This window comes from Acartia tonsa, chromosome 9 (assembly GCF_053477335.1).
Source record: "Acartia tonsa isolate MP-2025a chromosome 9, ASM5347733v1, whole genome shotgun sequence".
Lineage (NCBI taxonomy): Eukaryota > Metazoa > Arthropoda > Copepoda > Calanoida > Acartiidae > Acartia > Acartia tonsa.
In genome coordinates, this window is record NC_137268.1 from 6510886 (window position 1) to 6537014 (window position 26129).

Sequence of the window (26129 nt, forward strand, 5' to 3'; positions counted from 1 at the left end):
ACTTAATTTAGTGAACCGCATATTTTTTGCTAGTTAATGGGTTAAACTATATTTATATTGCATACATTTGAAAGAATTTCAATTTTCTTCCACGTAGTTTTGAAAATATGAAGACTTGAAAATCGTCTTTTTGTGACATATTTAAAAATTCTTTCAATTATATGCCAATTATAACCAATTAACCAAGAAAAAATATGCGGTTCGCTAAATTAAGTACAAATGCATTTCGTGAAACTACCCCTAGGGGCACTTGAGGAGGGGGGAGTCGAATTTGATAACCCAATTTCTTATTCTAGATTTTATAAGAAAAAGTAAAAAAAGATTTTTTTTTGGGGGGGTTGGGGGTGTCACCCCGCTAGAAAATAGTTATAAACCTTCCCGGGACCTTTGAGAAGCTACCTTGTTAATGAGAACCCGATCGGTTTCGCGGTTAGCGAGATCCTTCGGTACAGACACACAGACAGACAAACATCCTGTTACTTTCGTATAGGGATAAATAAAAACTAACAAGCAATATATGCTTCAAAATATAAATAAAATAGACCGATATATGTTCGAGGTTCAAGAAAATGTTATCGTATAATATTTATTTATTTAAGTTGCGTGAAAAAGAATGTTCTTCTATAGAATAGAAAATTTTCCATTATAAAAGATTTTTTTGGGGATAAATATAATTAATTCTTAAATTTCGTATAACATTTGTTTAAACTTTTTTCTATTCAATTAATTTTAAAAGAAAAAAAATATTAATTTACAACCCTAACGAACAAAAAAAGAACTAATTTTTTGTTTCAAACTTGATTCCGAAAATGAAAAAAAAACAACAAATATAATGAATTTTTGATAAATTCTTAGAAAGGTTCATAGGTCAATCATTGATACTATAGGAAGGGTTATATATGTAAATGGGTGGTTAAATCGGATTTACTTTGTTTATAGACTGAAATTAAGATAATTATTCTTTTTAAAAGCGAAGCTTTTTTATAATTGGGTCGTTTCGTACGTAACGGATAGATTTTTTCGTTAATTTAGGCATGTTAGAATTTTACTATCGATTTCAAACTTTGCATGATGATTCCTGTAGTAGTTAGGTACGATTTAGAAAGCGTAGAAACTTTATAATCATTATCAGAATGTCCGTACGTTCATTTTAAACATGTTGATTTTTAACCTTTTTAACAACAATTTTTTATGTGATATTGATCTAATTTTTGGAGTACTGAATCCTAGTACAATAAGGTACAATATTATAAGTGAAGCATCTCTACAAAAAAGTCCTAAAAATGTCAGTATGTTCTTAGACAGTATTCTGTATTTAAGAAGTTTTGCAACAAATTTACGTATAATTTTGTTAACATTTTTACATTTATATTTTGTATATTCAGTTCTAACAATCTACAACACTTAATGTTCGTCTGTCATACCCTTTCAGAGCTTATCTTATGGATGCTGTCATCCTTGTTTTAACAGATACTTTTCAAATCATTCATAAAGCTGAAAAAATCCAATAACATCTATCTATCTATAATAAAATGTTCTGTTTGAAATATAAAATTAAATTTATTCTCTAAAAGAATAGAAAAGACAATTTTCTGTTGAATATAACTTTAGGTCAAATATTTTACTTTCATATAAAAAAGTTTAACTTGTGTTCTTTCATTACTACTATAATTTATAGATAGCAGAATTGAAAGCGATAGCTATTTTATTTTTTCATTCAACCCTTAACGGTCGGGGGGGGGGGGCGTCTAACGCCCCCTCATCCGGTTTTTTCATTTTTTGAATATCTCCATCATGGCGGGCACAGGATGCCAGCAAACCTGGCAGGGTGATCTAGGTAAAGAGAAAAATATTTTTTTTTTACTTAAAGAAAGCATTGTATCTTACTAAAATATCCTCTAGTAGTACATTCTCATATGAAATACAATTGTTAAAGTCAATTTCAGGTTCCAGGTATGATCCTGCAGGTCCTGGTCATCCAGGTCTCCAGAAATCTTTAAAAGGCTCCTGTGACCGCAATTTTTGACTTAGAGACTTCAAATTTTAAACTTAAGCTTTCCTTACATGTCTACATAACGTATTAAGCGGCGGCTGGCAGCTGCCAAGTACAGCTGCGGCCGCTGAAATTTATGTTTTGATATTTCTAATATAAAATTTACATAAAGATAAACATTTTCTGTAAAAACATTGTTTTTCTAGCTTCAAAAAAAAGAAAATTACAGCCGTTTGAAATTTTTCAGTAAAAAAGGACCTAAAAACAAAGGTTGTTAAATAAAGGGGTAAAGGAAGCGAAAATTGACTTTAACTCACTTAAAGTCGGATTCATTATCAAACAGGGGACTTGCACAAAAATTTTTAGCCCTCTAGGTCTAATAGGAACTGAGATAACAGGGGGGGCGCTGAACGCCCCCCCCCCCCCCCCCCCCGACTGATTAAGGTGCGGCAAGGGGCCCGACTGTAAAGGGTTAAGCATTTGGATGGTTTAAAGCTAATTTTCTCTCCCCCCTTCTTACATATTTAAATAAAGAGCCCCTAGACGCTAGGGACATGGCCGCTAGTATTATTATAAAGTGCTCAATCTTCTTAAAAATTATCATTTAAAAGATCAAGATGAAAAAATAAACATACAATGCAATGTAAGAAATAGAATTTGGTGTAAAAAATAGTTAAATAATCAACAGGTCTATCTAGAATAAACCAACTACTAGAGGTCTCTTATTATTTGTAATTGTAATTTATTTTCCTGTGCAATAACTGCTCGCCTCGTTTTATTGCACTGCAGCATTACAGGCCTAAATGACCATTAGCATTACGTTAACAAAATATGGCCCTACTTATATTAGAAATAGTGTACATATTTAATAGTAATAATTTTAAAATAAACTTAGCCTTATTAATGACAATATTCTAAGTTAGGGGCGCTTGCACTTTGTTGATGCTGGTACAAAGTGTTTGCAATATTTAAAATAATTTATTATTATGATATTTGCATATAATATATAGATAATTGTAGGTTAGGCTTGCTGCTGCGTTGAACAGGTTGCTGTGTCCACTTTAAAGGTTCACCTTAGCCGAAGACAGGTCGGCTCTTAGAGGTCTGCTTTTACGGCAGTACCCTTCTGGGGTTCCAGGTGGGGGCTAGCTGTCCAACAAAGGTGCTGCGGTTGCAGCTGGGTATGTGTGTGTGGAGGTGTGTGTACTTCGACGTTGTCAGGCCATTCACTGCTGCGTGCCAGTGTGAACCCGTGCCGTCAGCGACTTCAGGGGGGTGCTGTGTTGCGGTGTGGTGGGTGTGCAAAGTGCCGTGTCCCTGTGACTTCCAAATTCTCCAATTGGTCAGGTATCTAAAATAGTAGAATTTGGCTGCCCCCAGGGGGGGACAGATGTAAAAAGATATGAATAGTTAGATGTTTTGAGACAGTCCTTTTAAGAGTCAGATGAAAAAAATGTAATTTAGTTTACCATTTTTTAGTGGTGGGACATATTTATTCATGTGTACTTTTATTAAAGTATATTGTACGTTGAGTACAAAAAGTGGATAGAAATAATGTTGGTTTAATCAGATATGATACATAATTATGTATGTATAGACGTTGACTTAGTATGATTAATAAAAAATCAAAAAAAATATATGCTAAATAATGCATAAGATAGTAAAATAATAATAAGTAAACTTAAAAGTAAATATTACGAGCGAAAGTAGAATTAACTAAGATTAGATGGGGTTACAATTAATTGGATTTCTAAAGAAATGCTACAAAAAAAAAGAGAGGACTGCAAAAATGACTTCATGCAGCATTTGTTCCATAGTTCTTCTTATCCCTTATTTTCCTGAAAAATAAGTTTATTAGTTTATGTTATTAATGAGGTGGGTAAATAGTTTTTTGGAGAATAATTTCTTGTTCTCAATATTCTTTATGTTTGCTGGCAAATTATTAAATATACGAGGAAATTTATATAATGGAGTATTCATAATGTAAGTGTTAATATTAGTTCTAGTAGCAAAGTCTTCATTGTTTCTTGTTGGGTAATTATGAACATTATTTGTGAAATGCCAACAATCATTAAAAACTTTTGGGGCTTGGTTATATTTAAATGAGTGCATAAATTTACACACATTGTATGTCATAAGTTCATTTACGGGAAGTATTCCATATTTACTAAGTATATTTGCGATAACTTTTATTTAATGAAATCTTCCAATTTTTAACATGTACAAAACGGCCTGCTTAATTGCTTCAAGATCCAGGTCAGATCTATATAGGAAATAAATGTCTATAAACAAGCTCAAGTTTTCCAAGGAATATTTGTTTAAAACTCATAGTGCTCCAATAATCCATAATAAACTCTCATTGCCCAGAACAATAAGACCCATTATTTTACTTTATTAAAAATAAATTCCTTTTTTTAATTTCATGTTGCTATTTACCTTATATCAATGTATTTAATTTCTAATCATAAAAAAGAAAATTTAGATTTATAATATAATAAATTTAAGAAAACTCTATTTTAAAAGAATTCGATTGTGGCGACACTTTGTGTGTTCAAATATTAAACTAAAATTGTAATCATCATCATTAACCCTTTGATGATGGTAACGTAAAGAAAAAAATGTAATATAAAAAATCTTTTTAAAATCATTTAGATTATTAAATATTTACTTTCTTTTAGATAGTAATGCCGGGTGAGGAAAATAGATTTATTGAGAAATAGATATGCATATAGAAACTAGCCACTAGGGAGATAATTATATCGAGCCAACTCTAGTTGTTTAAAAAGAGGGGATGTAGGTTCTCTGTTATTTTTAGTTTTTGCAATTATTCTAATGCATGATTTTTGAAGGATTTTAATTGGTTTTAGTGTTTCTTGGTTTACTCCCGTAAATAACATTATGCCATACTCAATTATACTCTTGCAGTATGATGAATATAAAATCTTTAGATGGCGTTTATTTAGTAAATCTTTCATGATTTTTAACGAGAATACGGCTTTTTGCAATCTAAGGTGTAGGTTGTCAAAATGTTTCTTATAATTCATTTTTTCATCTAGTGTAATTCCTAGATGTTTGGCACTCTGATCGTCCTTGTTCTGATTAGCATTGCAAACAAGCGAAAGTTTATTGATTTTGCTTTGGTTATTTTCACCAAAGGAATTTGTATTAATATAGACAGGAAAATCATTTTTTAAATTAATTTCTTCTTGAGAAAAATTCTGACGTGGGGTGGTAAAAATGATTACTTTCGTCTTTTTTGCATTGATGATCAGATGATTGGACGCATACCACTGTACAATATGTGGTAAAGTGTCATTTAGTGCATTTATTAAGTCATTCAGGTTGTCTTTAATTAAAAGGGTTAAGGAATCATCTGCAAATAAATTAAAAATTGCATTGGCAATGGCATTTTCGATATCATTGATAAAGATTAAAAAAAATAATGGGCCTAAAACTGAGCCTTGTAAAATGCCCAGTAAGATCTCACGAAGGGAACTGCATTTCCCCTTAAAGTAAACAAATTGTTTTCTATTAGAAAAATAAGATTTAATTAGATTTAATGTTTGACCTCTAATGCCATAATGGTAAAGTTTACTGAATAATATTTGATGATCAATAGTGTCAAAGCACTTTTGAATGTCGATCAGTACTGCACCACAAATTTCCTTCTGCTTGAGTGTTTGCAATTAAGTTGCTCAAGTTAAGGAGATTGTGTACAGTACTGATCGACTTTCTGAATCCAAATTGCCTATCACTAAAAAAATGATTTTCTTCTAAGAATTCTAGGATGTTATTGTAAATGATTTTTTCAAGGGGTTTGGAGAAATTATTTACAAGGCTAAGACATCTATAATTATCAGGGGTGGAGGGATCTCCCGCCTTAAATAGGGTTATACATTTGGATATTTTCATACCTTCAGGGAAGGTACCACTGGAAATAGCTAGGTTATAAATTGCATTTAGGGGAACTGAAAGGGGTGCCGCACAATTTATTATGGTTTTCATTGAAATGTCATTTGCATCACATGATGTTTTTGGGAAACAACTGGTTATTGCATTAAAAGTTGTAAGTTCATCTAAAGGGGGGATGAAAATTGTGTCGTCAATTCTATTTGGTAGAAAATCATAATAATTGCGGTTAGTAATAGGAATTTGATCTAATAAACTGGTTCCTAGAGTTGTAAAATAAAGGTTAAATTGATTGGCAATTTCTATTGGATCTGTAATTTTAACATTATTGATCAGCAGATGTTCAGTATCAATTTTATTTTTATTTATATTTAAAGCTTCTTTTAAAACTGACCAGATTTTCCTCCCATCTTTCCCAGCCTTAATTATTGCATTTTGGAAATAGTTTTGTTTGGCCCTAGTAAAACAACGTCTTAATTCGTTTCTATAACGTTTATATGCAAGAATGTTGTCTTCAGATTTGTCTTTGTGTTGTTTATTGTATAGTAGATGTTTAAAGTTTCTACATTTTAGAAGATGGTCATTTACATGATTTTGATGGTGGGTGGTCTTTTTTTGGGTTGAATGGTTTTTTTTTGGACAATATACAGCATGACCCTCAAAAAAGTATTTTTAAGCATCTGCAGCCCTTATTTCTCAATGAATTATTAAAAAATGCATATGTCCTTGTTCTCCATAGTATTCCACGTAAGTAGATATAAAAATATTTTTTTTACCTCCATTAACACCGGAGATTTTTAGAGCTAAAGTTTTGAAAAAGTGACTGAGAAAAAGAATTTTTTTTTGTTTCTCTTATTTTTTGGATGGTTATATTATGTTTTTCTGGCAATTGAATAATGAGACATAAAGAAAAACAAGTTAACTAAATATTTCTTTTTTATTACACCTAAAAATATCAATTTTTAATGGCAAAAAATACCACTGAATGAATTGATTATTTGCAAATTTTAGGTTATTTATTAACCCTTATTTATAGAAAAGGATTAATTATGACAGTTGCTCCGCCTACTTTTCTGACATCTCAATTATTTAATAAGGGGTAAATTAAGCTTTTTAGATTAAAAAATCATTATGTTTTATTTTTATTTTCTTTATAACTTTTTTGTTATTAAAGTTAGGATTGTGAAACAAAAACAATTTTCCTGCTATATTCATAGAGATTTATTTGGTTTTTTAATCTTAAACAATTTTGCCTAATAAGTAAGTTTTTCAAAATATCATTAAACTAAAAAGACTCAAAAAATATGTGTAAAAAAATGCTTTTTACTAAAAAACTAAATTTTTTATTTCATTTTTGTATAAAGTTTCTGCTAGTAACAAAAATAAAAGGATTTCTAGCTTAATTTTGCTAAAAAAGTCGTATCATGTTAAAAGTTACTTTTTCCTCAGTCACTTTTTCAAAACTTTAGCACTAAAAATCTCCGGTGTTAATGGAGGTAAAAAAAATATCTTTTTATCTACTTACGTGGAATACTATAGAGAATAGGGCATATGCATTTTTTAATAATTCATTGAGAAATAAGGGCTGCAGATGCTTAAAAATACTTTTTTGAGGGTCATGCTGTACATCATAAAGACCCCTGAAGACATCATAGAATTTGTTATAAGCTAAATAAGTAGCATGGATAATTTCGTCCCAGTTTTGTCTATTTAATGCTTCTGATAGGGAGCGAAGATTTTCTTCAAATAAGGCACGTTTTTCAAAGCTATCATTTGATTTTTGTTTAGGAATTTTTGTTTTGAAAATATTACACAAAATAAAATGATCAGAGATGTCGGAAATTATAGTTAAAGATTTTTCATGGTTGGGTATGTAATTTTTCATAAAGAATACATCAATGAGGGAAAAGGAATGCGTAGTTACGCGAGTGGCTCTAAGTTGTGTATTTAAAAACCCAAAAGTTGTCATTATATCAACAAACCTACTAGCATTACTTGTAGAGTAGGTCTCAAAAATGTTTAGATTAATATCTCCGCATATAAAAATTGGTAAGTTAATATCATTTACTTGTTGCATTAGATCAAGAAAAATATCAAAAAATTGTTCAAGCTGCTGGGATGTTTCATGGGGGGGACGGTAGATGTTAATCATAATAAAGTGTAGATTATTGTAGGAGATTTTTAGACACATGCATTCAAAAATGCCTTCTATAAAATGATTTTCAAATAATTCTTTATGCTTAAATTTGTTATATAAATAAAAACCTATGCCGCCTCCTTTGGATTTGATTCTGTTTTTACCAGTCCAATTATATTCATTTAATTTAATATAATCCAAGTTAATTTTAGAACTAATCCAAGTTTCTTGGAGACATAGGAATTTAGATTATAAATAAAACATGAAAGATCATTATGCTTTGCAAATAACGATTGAGTGTTAAGTGAAAACAAGCTTAAGTTATTGTTGACATTACTTAATTCTTGGGCTATGTCTAATTCTGAGATATAATTGCTTTTTATATTCATTTCAGAACTGAACTCAGCCCAATCACCGTAAAAAATGGAATCTAAACAGTAGTTGGGATTCTGCTCAAAAGCATCTATATTAATTTTTACCTGGACCATTAATCAGGTTCTTGGGAATAGGAAGTGACAGGGGGGCAAAGTAACACTTGCACACCGCTAGCAACACCAACAACTTCAGACACTACGACACCATCTGCTTCGCACACAACAGTTTCAGGCTTGACTCGATCACACACATTCCACACACTAAAATATGGGTACATATATAAATTATAAGGTACATATATTGTAATTAGGGGGGCTCATTCCCATTCAATGATATGATAAATAGATAGATAGATACATAGATAGGTCGATATATAAAAATTGAGCATTGACGTGAATAATGATTGTATATTTAAAGGGAGATTTTTCATACACAGTCCCTTTAAGACAGAATTCAGCATTGAGTTAAAGATAGAGAACAAAATTAAATTAAATGGTTGAGACATAGTTTAAAAGTAAAATGGAGTTGATCTCAAGTGCCAACAGGCGCCAGATATGTAAGTATGCTTTATTATTGCATGCTTCTAGTAGCGTGGTTATTTGCAGTTTATACATGATTTTATAATAATAAAGCCCAATGGCACCGCCATAAAAACTCTATATGTGAATTTTTATGGGCAGCTGTATATTTATGTATAATTTGCACAACATAAATATAGATCACAATTATTATTATTAAAAAGGTGGTAATGATGGTAATAGCGTAATTCTGGATACAACTTTTTTATATTAATAATAATATTAGAGTGAATAATGCAGCGTACTTTTTTAGGCTTTAATGAGTGGAGGATAAGCAAAATTTTGATCATAATGTTTAACTTTTAATACCAGTTTTTTTTATTTTGGCATTCCTGTTGGGTTGGTCCCTGTTTTGGCTGGCGGCTGAAGTGCCAGGGGTTGAGCTGTCGCCGTCAATGGTAGCGTGACTAGCTGCTCCCTTCTTCTTGCCAGTCTTAGGTTGGATGGTGAGGGGAGGATAGTCATCATTGTCAGGATCCATTTGGGCAGGAGACTGACTGTCAGCATTTTTCTGAGGTTCAGGTTCAGGCTGCATTCTGCTGCTGGTGGTGAGTTTGGCAGCTGTCCGTAGCAGTTGGAGGTCAAGCTGAACATCACTGAAAAATTTCTTTAGGTCAGTTTTAGCATCTTTATCCATTTCAAATGCTAAACGGAAAAGATCAGATTGATGGGCAAGGGCGTCAGGGACAATCTCATGGAGGGGGGGAGGTGGTTGGACCATGTTGTACAGATCAGAGCCATATGGATTTTGGACTCTATACCATTTGGTTTCCCCTTTTGGCTTAAATGAGACTCCCAAGCCCTGGATTTTGCAGGCATCTACTAGTCCAGACTCATAGAGGTAAGTCATGGTCTGTCTGTTTAACCCAGACAAGTCATGGCTTGCCTTCAGTTTTAATGCTTTGTTGTAGGGGGTGGCAACGGGGGCAAGTCTTCTGTTGTTATAGCAGCCTTTGATATGGGCATCAATTACGCTTTTTTTATGAGTCATAAAAGCATATAGAACTCTGCGTGAAAAAAAAACGATAAATGAATTGTGGGGGGCCTCGGTTTTTTGGTAGGGGGTGAGAGTATTCTACATTATAATCAAAGCTTGTATCAAAGTTTTGAATCAAGCCTGATCTATTGGCTTGGCGAAGGGAGGGCTCAATGATTTTGTTGTAAACATGCTTGTCGGTTATTTTATTTGTGGGAGTGGTAGGATCTTGAAAACAATGAATTCTTACCGACCATAGGCGATTTCTTTGCTCAACCATTGATAATTGAGTGAGCATGTATTGAGTAAGTTTGACGTGCTTACTCTCCCTAGCCTCAAAAGATTGGATTGATAAATCAATCTTATCATTTAAAATACTGTAGCGTCTATCTTCAAATTCCTCCTGGCTTATTTCCCCATTGTCCCTTCCCTGCTTTAGATCACTTAATTGAGCACTATAGTTGGATTTTATAATGTCAAGGTCATTACGCATCCCAGTTAAACTACTTTCTATTTTATTAAATCTTACCGATATGGTGTCATCAATTTTCTTGAGCTCAGAGCTGAATTTTGACTCAATTAGTTTTGACAGTTTATTGTACAAGTCTGAATCAGTGTCACTAGATGTTGATGGAATAACAGCAGTTTGTGTACTAGACAATAAATTTGAGATTTCATTCTCTGCCGGCATGTTTATGATGGATTCAACCAATAATAAAATAGAAAGCTAGCGTGTTTAATGGGTGTAATGAAAAAAAAAACCTGTATCACAAAATTGACCGCTCAATTTTCACCACTTAATCCAGTTAGTACTCGTAGCAGGGGGAGGGGTGGGGTGGAGGATTATATCATTGAAGGGGGGGGAGCAGTGGAGCTACTCTATACACATTGGAAGAATTGTGGATAGATGTTTACTCCTCAAAGAATAACTAATAACTAATAATCATAGGGTTGCTTCGCTTTCTAAGATGCCCATAGCTGCTAAAAATCAAGATCAAAGTTTGAAATTGATAGAACAATATTAACATAACTAAACTAACGATAAGAGATATCTATTGAAAAGAAATAAATGTTAAGTTTATAGTCAATAGGACATATTTATACGTCCTATGTTAACTAAAATGTTTCATTTTGATAAAATTTTAAAGGTAAAAACACTGCAAATTTTGATGCATAACAAAACATAGAGTTTGAAAAATATTGTTAAATTTTCCATGAAAAAAAAAAATATACATTGTACTCTGTACATATAAAACAAGGATAAATTTGTCAATAATATTACAGAAAGTCTAAATAATTAATTAAATAAGGCAAATTTTTTTTTATAAAAGTAGCAGGATGTGTGTTCGTCCGTGTGTCCAGGAGGAGGCCTCATTTAAGGATTGGCATGCTGGCATTTTATTAGTAACTAGCGTAATAGCCCCTAGATACCACTTTCAGGCCTTTGAGGATGAGGGAGATTTGAGGGAGGATTTGACTCCCAACTTTTAATTTTAGTTTTAAATAGAAAAAGTTTAACAATCTATTTTTTGGGGTTGGTGTCATTTATATAAGGGCGATTTCTCTTTGGAGGGTGATAGGACCCTCCACTAAAACAGTTACAAACCTTCCAAGGACCATATCGGTCAAGTGTTACTTGATTACAAGGATTATTTCTAGTTTACGATCAATGCTACCCGTTAAATCCAGAGGAACCTGCCCTAAATCTAGAAACGCTTTGCATTTAATAATATTATTTGTAAAATACCCGCATTTTATAATAAAAATCAAAAACTCTTACATAATATTCATTATATTACACAAAGGAATCGAATAAAATTTTATATTAGTTTTATTGATTTTATCACATGATAATTTACAATTCAATAAATTGGACACTTTAGACGCTAAAAAACACTCATTCAATGAATTTTGAACTCATTTTAAATTTAATGTATTACAGTTGCCTGTTCTTTCTACTATTGTGGATAGTAATGAGTTGAGCCTGTTTGCCCCCTGATCTAAATCAAGGGTATATCTAAATATTTAAAACAATTTCAAAACACACATTAACGCACCATAAAAATGTAAATTATATGGCTAATGTTTAAAAGATGATACAGGACAAACCATAGATTAATTATAAGATTATAACATCCATTAATAGCGAATTATATATTTTTTGTTGCATAACTGACAGACCGACGGACCTAGTAAATTATATACTGGATGCTCATTGGTATAGAAAAAATGGCCGTGTATCTTGAATAGGAGCTAGTAAAATAACAATTCTCTTATAGCTTTTTATTGGTCCAGTGAAGATTCATAACTATTTTAGGATAGCATACCACCAACATACCAAGAAAAATAACCCGTAGAAATAACTCATCCTCCCCTCCCACTCTAAAAAGCTTATTTTTTTATTCTTAATATTAAAAGCGGAGGATTCCCCTACTCACATTATTTAAATAATGTCTCTAAAGGCCTCTAGGGGCCTATCCGCTAGTATGTCAATACAATGTTAATGTCCAATCTAATTTATTTCTGTAACACGATATTTCCCATATATGTTTACAATGTTTATGGTACTTACATGTTCCCCTTTTAACTTCTCTATAATAAATATGCAGAGAAAATAACAAAACTTTTTAAACAGCACATTTTAATTTTAGGTTCAAATAATCAAAATTCTCAGGATTTGACTATTGAATATGTAATGTGCTTTACAAGATAACCATAGTAACCAATTTTATCGTCTCTAGTATGACCAGGTGTGGACGGGCAAACGGGTAAAATACCAGAAAACTTCACAGATTCAGTAAACGATTAATAGATCGTTAACAGCAAACAATCATTAATTAATTCCTGATAAAATTTGGTTATTTTGTGAAACCACCTGTTTAAGTAATTTGGCATCGCTATGGCTGTTTAAATGTTTTATAAATCCAATTTAACATCCTTTTTCACATTTCAACCGTTCTTTTTTTCTAAATGCGAAGCTTTTCTATAATAATGGTCGGTCCGTCCGTTCGTACGTAACGGATAGCTTTTTTCGTTAATTTAGGCATGTTAGAATTGTTGTATCGATTTCAAACTTTGTATGATGATTCCTGTAGTTGTTAGGTAAGATTCAGAAGGCATAGCAACTCTGTAAACGTTACCAGAAAGTCCGTATGTCCATTTAAAACATGTTAATTTTTACCTTTTTTAACAACAAATTTCAATGTGATATGATCATCCGATTGATCTGATTTTTGGAATACTGATTCCTAGGACAACAATGTACAATGTTATAAGCGAAGCATCTCAATAATCAAGTTCTAAAAATGTAAGTATGTTCTTAAAAATATGGGGAACATTTATATTCTGATTGTTCAGTTTTGACAATCTACAAGTGTTAATGTTCGTTTGTCATGCCGTTTCAGAGCTTCGCTTTTATGGATGTTGTCATCCTTGTTCGCATTTCAACCGTTCTTTCCTTCTGTATATACATTATTTTAAAATTCATTTTTATGCTACTTTTATTATATCAAAATAGGTGAAATAACAAAAAGTTATCCTAGTACTAAAGTTGGAAATGACTTTTAATTAAAATTCTTTAATAAGTTTCTTGATAAATATCTATTATCCGTCAAGCAACATGTTACTTTACAGTAAGAATTTATCAACCATTGTCTTATCCCTTTAGATCCTTGTTTAAAAACAAGTATAGTTTAATTTAAATTATTAACGTCTATTCTGTGGACATACCTTACTTAAACAATAGCTGTGCAACTAGCACATAAAGATTACCTCTAATAAAACATGTGCCTTTGCTAAAAAAAATCAATAAAATTAGATATGACATGTGTACATATTACTTAATTTGTTGACTTCATTAATCCTTCATATCTTTGGCGTGGTGGTTCATTAGATTTTTTTTAAAATTTTGCTTCCCCACATACTACCTACCGAGCACAGAACCCCCCTCCCTTTTAAAAAAACACAAACCGGCGAAAAACTAACCTCTGCTTAAATTTTAAACTATTATCAAATTGATAATAAAAATGCATAGAGGATAGGGGAATGTCTTGATTAATAAACAGATACAGGTAATGAACAAAAACATTTAAAATTTATAAAAAAAAATTTTAATAAAGAAAATATTTATTAGGGGGTATTGTTTTCAGGGACGATTTTTCTAGGGAGGTTTGAGTTAACCTTCCCTAAATAATTATAAACCTACATTGGACTTTAGTGCAAAGGAAAAACATTTTGGTTTAACGATTTGCGACATCTAAGATACAGACACACTGTTACTAAATTTAAGTACTAGCGGCTTCACCCATAGCTTATAGGGGCTTTGCCCCAAGAGGTTAAGCCTCTAGGGGAACTTAAGGTACAAGGTAAAAGTCGACATCATCCCATTTCAAAATTTGAGTTTCAAAAGAGTAAAAAAATATTTTTGAGAGGGAAGTGGGTGAAGACACCCTCCCCAAAAATAGTTTAAAACCTCCCCAAGACCTAAAAAAGGAGAACAATATCGGTTCAGCGGTTAACAAGATCCTTCGGGACAGACAAAAAATGCTTACTACTTTATATTAAGGATAAGGGTAAAAAGGGGCAAAGGAAAGTTGAGAATTATTTTCTAATGAACTAAGCCATTATGTGTGTAGGTAATTTATTGTAATAATGCCTGACAAACAGACAAGTAATATAATTATTTGATATATCTAATTACATGTTGACACTTTAATCCTTTAAACATATCATATCTAATTATGGCACCTGTTCTACACAGTAAAGGGGGGGAGGGTTGTGGATTTTAATCAATCAGAGCCAATCTATGTTTGGTTGAATTTATTGTTTTCTTAATATTAGAGTAAAAACAAGGATGACAACATCCATAAAAGCGAAGCACTGCAAAGGTAGGACAAACAGACATTAACACTTGTATAATTTCAGAACTGAATAATCAGAATATAAAAGCATAAGAGTCGAAGCAAAATTTGTTGAAAAACTGCTTGATACAAGATAATGTTTATGGAAATACTTACATTTTTAGAACTTGATTATAGAGTTCCTTCGCTTATAATATTGTACTTTGTTGTCCCAGGAATCAATATACCAAAATTCAGATCAAATGGATGATTAGATCACATACAAATTTGTTGTTAAAAAAGTAGAAAAATCAACATGTTTAAAATGGACGTACCGTACGGACATTCTGGTAATGAATATAGAGTTGCTACGCTTTCTAAATCTTACCTAAAAATTAAAGGAACCACCATGCAAAGATTGAAATCGTTAGGACAATTCTAACATGCCTAAATTAACGAAAAAAAGCTACCTATCTCGGACGGACAGACGGACGACCCTAATTAGAGAATAGCTTCGCTTTTAATAATTATAGAAAAGCTTCGCTTTTAAAAATAAAACCACCCAGGTCCAGTGTGAAGCTCCCCTATAAAGTTTAGTAAATCTTAAGCTACAGACAAACAAGAATGAAAGCATCCATAAAAGCAAAGCACTGAAACGGTAGGACAAACGGACATTAACACTTGTATAGTGTCTAAACTGAATAATCAGAATATAAAAGTATAAGACTCAAAGCAAAATTGTAAGCAATTTTGTTGAAAAAATGCTTAATACAGGATAATGTTTATGGACATACTTACATTTTTAGGACTTGATTATAGAGTTGCTTCGCTTAAATATTGTTGTTTGTTGTCCCAGGAATCAATATACCAAAAATCAGATCAAACGAATAAAAGCTATCTATCTCGGACGGACGGACCGAACCTAATTATAGAAAAGCTTCGCTTTTAGAAATATTAGTACTTTGTATAATAGGATGTATTCTGTAACAGTGGACATTTGACTTACGTATTTTAAGAATTTAGATTACGTAAAACGCCTTCTTGACCTAAATCCGTATACTAACTTAAAGTTAAGGAGTACGAAATGTGTGTGTCGAATTTTTGGGCAGTTTAGATTTAGATTAGATTTATTATTCTTGGGTGTACATACATAGAAAAAAAAAACAATAATAAATGAATTAAATGAGTATTATATACATTTATATATACAGTTAAATTTGATTGATATGGTTAATTTATAAAAAAAAAATCTTCCCAAATGGCAGTTTCCTAAAAAGTAGGAATTGAAGTATGCAGTAATGTGTATTCACACATTGTTTTCATACAGTTTAAGATTGGAACAAAAATATTTGTCCATCTATGAAATTTCTGCCTTTGGTAGACTGAAAATATAAAGAGAATGGTTTCTTATTTATTTTACCACCATAATACACTTTTACAAACAATTGTTGAGAGTAGGAATTATTTAATTTGTATTGATGTAACACCGTATCCTGAAAATAATTTAAGTCCAAGGGCAAAAAAAACGGTCGCCACGACTAATATCAACAAGGATGACAACATACCTAAAAGCCAAGATTTATATATCCATAGGTGATACAATCGGACATTAAGAAAAAAAGAATAAAAATTCATTTAAATTAGAAATATAAATAAAAATTTCGTGTTAATTTATATCCCAAAATTACTTATCACATGATGGACTTAGGACAAACTATTAAGATAATTCACATAAAAGATACTTTGTTCTCCAAAGAAAAATAAAGCTAGAAATCATCATGTTTAAAAGGATCAATCATAAAGTTGTTCGCTTTCTAAATCGTGCCTTACTATTACAGGAATCCCCATAACCATGTTTAAAAATGCTTGTACATTTAAAATTAACGACAAGGGCGGACGGACGAACGGATGTACGGACGAACAGTCAGACCATATTTTATAGAAAGTTTTGCTTATAAAAACTTACTAATGTTCACTATTTATACATTCACTGCTGTTAAAAGTTGTTTTTCAACTTTTGGACAGATTACATCGATGACGGGTAAATAAAATCTGAAATATAAATGACGCAAGTGAGTACAAAATATATACGCATATTTTGGTCAATTTTGGTGTTTTTTTAAAAATACAAAATATAATGATAACTATTAAAACAATTTTTAAGTATAACTTTTATCTTATTAGGATAACAATTAAAAAAGAAAAATATTTTTACTATATGCAATTCGTGTTCAAACACCTAATTGAAAAAAATAATGCAAGATATAGCTTTTATTTTAAGATAGACTAGGGGCAACGCAACCTAGAAGCCTTTAGGTATTATTAAAGTGGGAGGGGGATAAGTCAACCTCCTTTCTACTTTTTAATTTGAGTTTTAATAAAAAATATTATAAAAAAATTTTAGGTAGGGGATTTGAAATTGGCGCATTTGTATAAACACCAGTTAATGCACAAAAATAAGGGGGGGGAACAAAACAAGTTTTAAAAAATCCGAGATTTTGAACTACTGTCATCGATTACATCAACTATTATTTTTGGGATTGGGTTTAAAATAATGCCACGGTCGTAGCGGTCATGCGTTTGCGTCATATTGTATGGGTGACGCAAATTTCAGATCTTAGTTTTCGCCGTTTGATTTGTTATTTTTCTCTATAAGATAAAAGCGATGCTTGCTAGATTATCTAATTCGTTATAATATAAAGATAAATTTTTCTCAAATCGCCAAATCTGGGGTCTGAAATTTGCGTCACCCTTTCAATCTGAAAGTGGGGAAGAGAATAAGGGATGGGGTAGAACCGGTTCAATATGTTTTATCTTCTCGACTTTAAGTAAACCTCTACCATTTTTGGTTAGGCTTGTACTCTCTGTATTAGTACTAGCGGCTGCGCTCCTAGCATCTGGAAGATCTGTATTTTATGAATTAAGAAAAGTAGGAATGTTAAATATTTATATATTCACTGCTGATAATCTTTTTGTTTTCTGTTATTATGGCCTAATCAAAAAGAAAACCTGTTACATTTCTGATTTCTCAAATCTGATAAACACCTTAGATAGCAGTGTATATTTTGTATACTTTACAGGAATACATGTATTATAAAATTGGTCTAAATTATATTTTGTTGTTTTCTAGGTCTTTGGGCCCTAGAACATCTTTTCTATGGTTAGTTTATTCTGAACACGGTAGACACTGCGCATAGATTTTTATTCGGTGGATTAGGACCGGTTCTCATTATTTTAGAAATAGCAATCTAACAAAGATAATAATAGCAATAAGATTAAATTTGTTTTTGAGAGGGAAGAGATTAGGCTGAATAGAAGCACCTTGAATTATCAAATTACAGATTAGAACTATCGAATAGGGCGAATGAGAAAAAAAAATTAGATTTTTTATATAAAAACAAGGATGACAACATCCATAAGTAGCGAAGCTCAAAAATGATGAAGGGATACCAGGAAAAGATTTAATATAGAGTTGTGTCATACAATAAACATGAAACTTTATAAAATATGGTGATTAAGAAACCCTTAAATCTCGCAACCTTTAAAACTTAAAAATCTATGAATCGATCTAGCAACGCAATTAACAGACAAATCTTAATGAAACTTTTTGGAAAGATGTAGAATATGATGAAATTTAACCCCCTATAATTTCAGCCGTCAATCCTAAAAAAGAAAAATCACGAAAACCTAAAAATCTAGGAATCGATCTAGCACCCCAATTTATAGACAAATCTTAATAAAACTTTGTGAAAATATGTAGAATGTAAAATTGATTGATTTCTAAAAATTTGAGCCCTCTATCTTGAAAAGGAGTTGAGAAAATCGTGAAAATGTAAAAATCTAGCACCCCAAATAACATTTTGTTTTATGTTGCTGAAGGGAAGTGGGTAAGAAGGGGGGGGGGGAGAAATAAGGGACGGGGATTGATTGCTACTCCTAAAATAAATTCTTAGCGCAATTTTAAAAACTCCCGTAAAAACTATACCAATTATGTTTTCAGCCCCTAGCCAAACAATCTGGGCCCCACCGAGGGATTTGTTTGCCCACCAAAAAAAAATAATTTCTGGTGTTAGTTGGTTTGTATTACACAAATACTATACATTATACATACCAGTTTTAGTTTTAGTGGAGAATTATAAACATAAATGATCGTATTGTCTGTCTGCCATTTTATATTTTTTACAGTATTTGCGTAGATACAGGATACATTAATAGTTATTTCTCTCATCGTATTATAAACTGCTTACCGGGGATATAGAATGTACAATTATGAGATTAAAACCAGTTTTTTAGCCCCGAGGTGCCGAAGGCATGGGCTAAAAAACTGGTTTTAATCTTATGATTGTACATTTTTATATTCGTAGAAAGCTAGATGTAATACGATGCTAAGACATATTTTTTTCGTATTGATGAGAACCGGTTCCTATCCACCGGATTCGAATGAATACGAGAAAAGGATATACTTTCATTTTTAGGATATAGATAATATTGTTACTTGTTGTCCTAGGAATCCAAAAACCAGATGAATAGGATAATCATAGCATACGCTTCCTTAGTGTTAAAGAATCATCAGGCAAAATTTGAAAACGTTAGAAAAAGTGTCTAACATGTCTAAAAAAGAGCTAACCATTACGGACAGACGGACCGACCTTAATTATAGAAAAGATTTGTTTCTTTGACGTTCTGTCATTTGTTGGTTTCAGTTTCTCTTGATTGGGTTGTACTAACTAACAGCGTTAAAATTTAAACACCAATATTTTTTATGTACGGAAGACGTAATCAGAGGTTAATATAATTTTATCTTCAAAATGTCTTATCACGTAAGATCTCTGATATAAGAAGTAAAAAAAAACATTGTTAAATTATGATCACAACTAAATCATAATTCAATCTAGACTAAATCCTTATAATAAAGTATTAGCATGTTTGTGTGTTTGTCTGTGTGTTTGTATGTTTGTAGCGAAGGATCTCGCTAACCGCTGAACCGATCGGGTTCTCCTTAACAGGGTAGCTTCTCATAGGTCCCGGGACACCCCCCCCCCAAAAAAAAGAAAAATCCCCTCCCCCCCAATTTTTTTTTTGAATTGTTTTAACTAAAATTAAAAATGTTGGGGGTGAGGGCACCGGGCAACCCCCCCCCCCTTCGGCCACTCGTGGCCTAAAAATTTTGTGTTAATCTTTTCTTTTTATTATCCGCGGAAAGTTTATAATGCGATGTGATAGAAATACTATCATACAATCATTTTATATTTTACAGATTTTTTTCTGGTGATATAAAGTGAATAAAACAGTTAAAATGAAGAAAATTTTTCTGACTTTCTTCACAGTGTTGGTTGTATGTCAGCTTGCTACTACAAAAAGACCAGGGAAGAGTTATCTACTTTAAATAAACTAGATGCTACGCCCCTAACCTCTAGGGGCTTTTTTCTCCTAAAGGTTCAGGAAAGAATTAAAAAAAAAAATTTACATCTTTTTTATCTCTACTGGCTAACTAGCGCCGGGCCTCTAAAAAATGAACAGATAACGGTAGCACGATGGTTTTAACAATTACTCAGCAATGTGCTGGCTTTTAGCTCTTCTGCATATTTCAACTATAAACATGTAAGGCCAAAGATATGATATCTAAAAAATATTTTGTCAAAGTCTACTCTGCAATTAGTGCCAGTCAGTTCTCTAAAAAAATCGCTGAAAATTGTGAAAAAAAGACATTGCAAGCATTTATACTGGTTTCAATTTTGACAGAGAGGAAATTGGATAAATATATTTTGGATAACAACTCCATTGCTTTAAGAACGATTACATATAGGAGGAAAAACTTGCCATATATATTCCCTACATATGTGCAGTTCCCTCACCCTTCGGGGCTACATAGTACCAATCATAACCTAACCAAGCCAGACCTTATGTCATAAGATAAGTAGTAACATTTCTGTTCTTGTAAAGTAAGACGAAAAAAAGGAAACAGATTGAGCAGACATGTGCGGCCAAATTTTCTGTTTATTCTTGCTGATGACCTTGGCTATAATGATGTATCCTGGCATAACCCTGAGGTCCCCATGCCAACACTGGACAGGTAAATATCCTTGCTGATAACCTGGTCTATAATGATGTATCCTGGCATAACTCTGATGTCCCCATGCCAACACTGGACAGGTAAATATCCTTGCTGATGACCTAGGCTACAATTATGTATCCTGGCATAATCCTGAGGTCCCCATGCAAACACTGGACAGGTATTTATCCTTGCTACTGGCCTGGGCTATAATGATGTATCCTGGCATAACCCTGAGGTCCCCATGCCAACACTGGGCAGGTAAATATCCTTGCTGATGGCCTTGGCTATAATGATGTATCCTGGCATAACCCTGAGGTCCCCATGCCAACACTGGACAGGTATATATCCTTGCTGATGACGTGGGCTATAATTTTGTATCCTGGCATAATCCTGATGCCCCTACGCCAACACTAGACAGGTATTTATCCTTTCTGATGGCCTGGTCTATAATGATGTATCCTGGCATAATCCTGAGGTCCCCATGCCAACACTGGACAGGTAAATATCCTTGCTGATGACGTGGGCTATAATTTTGCATCCTGGCATAATCCTGATGCCCCTACGCCAATACTAGACAGGTATTTATCCTTTCTGATGGCCTGGTCTATATTGATGTATCCTGGCATAATCCTGAGGTCCCCATGCCAACACTGGACAGGAAAATATCCTTGCTGATGACTTGGGCTATAATTTTGTATCCTGGCATAATCCTGATGCCCCTACGCCAATACTAGACAGGTATTTATCCTTTCTGATGGCCTGGTCTATATTGATGTATCCTGGCATAATCCTGAGGTCCCCATGCCAACACTGGACAGGTAAATATCCTTGCTGATGACGTGGGCTATAATTTTGTATCCTGGCATAATCCTGATGCCCCTACGCCAACACTAGACAGGTATTTATCCTTTCTGATGGCCTGGTCTATAATGATGTATCCTGGCATAATCCTGAGGTCCCCATGCCAACACTACACAGGTATTTATCCTTTCTGATGGCCTGGTCTATAATGATGTATCCTGGCATAATCCTAGGTCCCCATGCGAACACTGCACAGGTATTTATCCTTGCTGATGGCCTGGGCTATAATGATGTATCCTGGCATAATCTTAAGGTCTCAATGCCAACACTACACAGGTATTTATCCTTTCTGATGGCCTGGGCTATAATGATGTATCCTGGCATAACCCTGAGGTCCCCATGCAAACACTACACAGGTATTTATTCTTTCTGATGTCCTGGGCTACAATGATGTATCCTGGCATAATCCTGAGGTCCCCATGCCAACACTGGACAGGTAAATATCCTTGCTGATGGCCTGGGCTATAATGATGTATCCTGGCATAACTCTGATGTCCCCATGCCAACACTGGACAGGTAAATATCCTTGCTGATGGCCTGGGCTATAATGATGTAAACTGGCATAATCCTAAGGTCCCCATGCCAACACTGGACAGGTAAATATCCTTGCTGATGGCCTGGGCTATAATGATGTATCCTGGCATAACTCTGATGTCCCCATGCCAACACTGGACAGGTAAATATCCTTGCTGATGGCCTGGGCTATAATGATGTATCCTGGCATAACCCTGAGGTCCCCATGCCAACACTAGACAGGTATTTATCCTTGCTGATGGCCTGGGCTATAATGAAGTATCCTGGCATAACCCTGATGTCCCCATGCCAACACTGGACAGGTATTTATCCTTGCTAATGACCTGGGCTATAATGATGTATCCTGGCATAACCCTGATGTCCCCATGCCAACACTGGACAGGTATTTAACCTTGCTCTGTAATGACTACCACACAGTTTTGCAATATTTTTCAATGATTGTTTTTGAATATTGGGCATTAATTAATATACCCCTCCAATGATGATTGACAAAACTACTTATTTTAGAGAGTTATATTATAGTATGTAAAGTTAAAAAATTGATAGATAAATTTTTTGTGTAGATTTTTTGCATCTTTTTAGGCTTGCGAAAGAAGGTGTCATTATGGAGAGCCATTATACAAATCCGGTAATAGTTATTTGTCACATAGTATTATAGACAGCTTTTCGTAGACAAAAATACAGAAAAATTAAAGAAAAATTCCAGTTTTGTTAGACCTAGGGGATTAATACAACATAATTTTTAATTTTATATTTTGTGAAAAAGTTTTTGTAAAACGATATGATACAAGATTTTCCACCCTTATTTATAAATCTGTTAAAATTTAGGTTTGTTCACCTTCCAGGGCTGCCTTCCTGACGGGCAAATATCCTTTTCGAACAGGTTTCATTTTTTCAGATGATTTGCTGGGTCAGGTGTAGTTCACTGTAAAATGTTCCTGGTAACGATTATCTCAATAAATATATGGACTTTAAATGCTTTTAACGGCCAAAGGGTGGAACGTATTGATTATGCTCGCACAAATCTTAACCGACAAATAAATAATCAGGAATAGTTATAAATCAATAATGCAGAGTAATCTTGCAGTGCACATAAATGCGCAAAAAGACTTATTTTGCCCGTTTTTTCTTCAGTGAAGCTTTCCCTGTGTATCATTGGATCTTGGCTATTCCAGATTATTTATAGGCCTTCTTATGATGCTTAAAACGGTGTACGGGATTGATAGTTACGTTCAGCCGTTTGCCAGCTAACAGGCTTTAACCCTTACAGATCGGGGGGGGGGGGGGGGGGCTCTTAGAGCCCCCCCCCTCCTAGTTTTTTCAATCTCATTTTTTTTGTAGGCAAGATGGAGAGCTGTAACTTCATGACTTTTTAAGTTTAGTTATTATACGTCGGCAAGAGTTGATTTTATTAGGATATCTGGTCTGTGTCGGTCGTGGTGTCCGGTCAAAGTCGGTTGGGTAGCAAAAAAAATTAGAAAAAATTCTAAATAAATCTTAATTTCTACATTATGACTTTTGTGTATAAGGTAGAAACCTAAATTTTTTTTGGTGAATACTTAGATACCAATGACCTTCTGAGAAAAGTGGTGTTATGACCGTTTGACCGCTCCCTGACCGACTTATGACCGATTTTTGTCCGGCTTTTACTACAGACATATATCATGAATATCGTGGCTTCTATTACAGCTAGAGACCTATAATTTTTTTGGTAAATCCTTGAGCAATAATAAACAGATAAAAATATTGATTTGCGCCGCCAACCGCCGTTCATGACTTTTTAAGTTTAGTAATTATACGTCGGCAAGAGTTGATTTTATTAGGATATCTGGTCTGTGTCGGTCGTGGTGTCCGGTCAAAGTCGGTTGGGTAGCAAAAAAAATTAGAAAAAATTCTAAATAAATCTTAATTTCTACATTATGACTTTTGTGTATAAGGTAGAAAACTAAATTTTTTTTGGTGAATACTTAGATATCAATGACCTTCTGAGAAAAGTGGTGTTATGACCGTTTGACCGCTCCCTGACCGACTTATGACCGATTTTTGTCCGGCTTTTACTACAGACATATATCATGAATATCGTGGCTTCTATTACAGCTAGAGACCTATAATTTTTTTTGGTAAATCCTTGAGCAATAATAAACAGATAAAAATATTGATTTGCGCCGCCAACCGCCGTTTTACCGCCGTAACCGCCGAAAATGGCGGTTTCCGTTATTTACCGTTTTTCGGCGATGATCAGAAAAAGTAATTTTTTTGTTATGAAAAATAAAAGTTCGTCCTAAAATTTGAGCATCCTAGCTGCAAAATTGGCCGCTCTACAGCTATTTTAAAATTTAGCGGCTGGCCGCTTAAAAGCGGCTAGGGAGCGGTCTGACCGCTATGACTAGAAAAAGTAATTTTCTCTAAAAATACACATGAACCACCAGAAAACGTCTTTATCTGTACCAGGAGCAAAGATAGAGGGGGGGCTCTTGGAGCCCCCCCCCCCCCCCCCCCGATCTATTAAGGTGGGAATTGGGGCTCGATCTGTGTAAGGGTTAAAGTTCATAGTTTTTTTTTGTAGATAATCATTAAGATTAGGAAAGTCGCTCAACGTGACGTCATTATTGAGGGATTATCCATGTTTTTTTAGGGGTTTTCTTTTCCTCTCCTCCTCTCCTCATCCCTCCTTTTTATCATTTATGACATCAGAATTTTTTTTTGAGGCACTTTCTTCGTCTTCATAATTGTTACCATGAACATTTTACCGTGAACTGCACTAGATCCAATTTTTCTATATTAGCGCAGCTACTTTATGATAAGTTATATCCAAACGCCAACCCAAACTCCATAATTAAAGGAACAAAAGTTAACGGTGGTTTCGTTCTAAGTATTCAGTCGAGCACAGAGTACTCTTTCTTACAATGGATATAGGATATTCGTGGATATATTGACAGCAAAAAATTTGTCGTAAATTTTTTGCTGTCAATATAAACCTAATATATTGGTCAGTTCGTTCTTTTAGTTGAAGAGGAGAGGATGGAGTTTACAAATTAGAAAAAGTCCGGATTTATGTTGCGCACCCTGTATAAACGTTTTATATTTTTTAGGTCGACAAGAAAAAATTATTATGCCTTTTCAGCCAACAGGAAAAGCCTCGTCAATTACTTGAAATTATTTGATTTATGAGCTTTGAGAAACATATAGTTAAGTACATTTAAATTACATTAATTTCAGATCAGCTGAAAATGGATTTCCTATTCGAGCCCTAGTTTCCTAAAGTGTACAGCAGATAACCCAATTATTGCAGACCCTATTTTCAGCTACTCCGGTCAATTTGTTAAAACAAAGCGATTTATACATTATACATTCAAAATTTTAATGTTTAAAATTTTAATTTTTTTTGTGGAAGTTTGAAGCTTTTTTAGCTAGTAGCAAATTGTAAGATAGGACGCGGACGCTAGGTACACTTTCGGAAACTAAATTTCAGTTCATCTAATTTCATTTATAGATATATTTATTTACATTGGCAAAATGAGGGTCACCATACTACTAGACGTTTCAAATCGAAATTGACTCGTCTTTGGCCCAATTTTAGATTATAGTGGCTCATTATTATATCCAAGGGAAATATAGCCTAGAACCATACCCAGACTTATCTATAAAAATAGTCTAAAACCAGCATAGGTCCTATAAGAAGCTTCAATGTAAAAGAGAACCATATCCTAAAAGCTTACTACTTAATACAATATGAGATAGAAATAATCATAATTTATAAGCATGCAATTAGTAATCAACAAGGTTTTATAACAAAAAGGCTTATCATTGAATGTTACAACTCTACCTCAAGAACTGCTGAAACTTGGATATCAAACTCACATGGCTGGTAAA

The 26129-nt window shown here is 33.3% G+C and overlaps 1 protein-coding gene and 1 long non-coding RNA gene across 5 annotated transcripts in view; one reads left to right on the top strand and one right to left on the bottom strand.

Annotated features, from left to right (window-relative positions):
- Positions 1 to 26129, bottom strand: part of LOC145328087 (uncharacterized) — a 633740-nt gene that overhangs the window by 517755 nt on the left and 89856 nt on the right. The gene's annotated exons all lie outside the window — the stretch shown is intronic.
- LOC145327704 (uncharacterized) lies at positions 20745 to 25388 on the top strand. Of its 3 annotated transcripts, none has more exons than XR_013882226.1 (4): positions 20745 to 20879; positions 22839 to 22884; positions 23085 to 23139; positions 25349 to 25388. It is a non-coding gene; the product is annotated as an uncharacterized LOC145327704 (long non-coding RNA). The 3 variants fall into 3 exon arrangements; XR_013882227.1 differs by lacking the exon at positions 20745 to 20879 and adding an exon at positions 22092 to 22158; XR_013882225.1 differs by lacking the exon at positions 20745 to 20879 and adding an exon at positions 22575 to 22638.